This window comes from Zeugodacus cucurbitae, chromosome X (genome assembly GCF_028554725.1).
Source record: "Zeugodacus cucurbitae isolate PBARC_wt_2022May chromosome X, idZeuCucr1.2, whole genome shotgun sequence".
NCBI classification, from domain to species: Eukaryota; Metazoa; Arthropoda; class Insecta; order Diptera; family Tephritidae; genus Zeugodacus; species Zeugodacus cucurbitae.
The window spans coordinates 410,676-412,500 of NC_071672.1; positions in this window are offsets into that span (position 1 = coordinate 410,676).

Below are 1,825 nucleotides of genomic sequence, written 5' to 3' on the forward strand. Positions count from 1 at the left end.
ATTTTCAAATATTGAAAATATCATTATAAAAATTTATGTAGTATAAAAAATATTATATAAATGAATAAAAAATATTATTCTGCTTGATCCTGCCAGTAGTAATATGCTTGTCTCAAAGATTAAGCCATGCATGTCTAAGTACAAACAAATTAAAAGTGAAACCGCAAAAGGCTCATTATATCAGTTATGGTTCCATAGATCGTTAACAGTTACTTGGATAACTGTGGTAATTCTAGAGCTAATACATGCAAAATAAACACGGACGGGTGTAAACTGCAAAAGTCATGTGCAAAGCGGTAGATCAAAAATATACAAGGTTCCTACTGGAGCTAGATAGAAAGGGCTGTAGGACCATGGTTGGCATTCTTACCGGTCACAGCCTTGTAGCGGCGCATCCCTATAAAATGGGGCTGTCAGATGGGGAGGAATGCAGAAAATGTCAAGAGCAGGGCACCAAGGAAACAGTGGAGCATCTCTTGTGCGTTTGTCCTGCGTTAGCGTGACAACGTTTTAGGTACTTAGGGGCCCACAGTACGATAAGTTAGAGGAGATATCGTCAGTGAAGCCTCATAAACTATTAAAATTCACGACTGGCGCAGGCATCCTGAACGATGACTACTACTCAGGGAACACGTAAAGGCACTCCATTCTGGTATCGCAAAGGAGCATAACTGGTCTATGCGTGGCCTGCAGGCCGACCAGACTAACCTTACCTAACCTAACCTAAATAATTTTCATATAAATACTAAATAATTTTCATATAGGTACTAAGTTTATGAATTCATACAAGTAAAAAATTTTCATATAAATACTAATTGTATGAATTCATGCAAGTAAATAATTTTCATATAAATACTAAATAATTTTCATATAAATACTAAATAATTTTCATATAGGTACTAAGTTTATGAATTCATACAAGTAAAAAATTTTCATATAAATACTAAATAATTTTCATATAGATACTAAGTTTATGAATTCATACAAGTAAAAAATCTTCATATAAATACTAATTGTATGATTTCATGCAAGTAAATAATTTTCATATAAATACTAAATAATTTTCATATAGATACTAAATAATTTTCATATAGGTACTAAGTTTATGAATTCATACAAGTAAAAAATTTTCATATAAATACTAAATAATTTTCATATAGATACTAAGTTTATGAATTCATACAAGTAAATAATTTTCATATAAGTACTAATTAATTTTCATATAAATACTAAATAATTTTCATATAAATACTAAATAATTTTCATATAGATACTAAGTTTATGAATTCATACAAGTAAATAATTTTCATATAAGTACTAATTAATTTTCATATAAATACTAATTGTATGAATTCATACAAGTAATTAACTTTCATATAAATACTAATTAATTTTCATATAAATACTACATAATTTTCGTATCGATACTAAGTTTATGAATTCATACAAGTAATTAATTTTCATATAAGTACTAAGTGTATGAATTCATACAACTAAATAATTTTCATATAAGTACACAAAATTAAAAAAAAAAATAAATGTTAAGCTATTTTTGATGTTGTAATATTTCTTATAAGCATAATGCTCGTAGAAAATGATATAAATTACTTGTGTATATATGAATTTAAAACTTTTATATGGTTAAAAAGATTTTTTCCATACGGTTTCGGGTTGGTGAGGTGTACGTGGCAGAAAACATATATGTATGTTGTATGAAACTTTGATATTAGTACTTGTATGAAAATTTTAATACTTGTATGAAATTGCATACTTAGTACTTATATGAAAATTTTTTTCATATAAATATAAAAGTATTTAAGTGTAA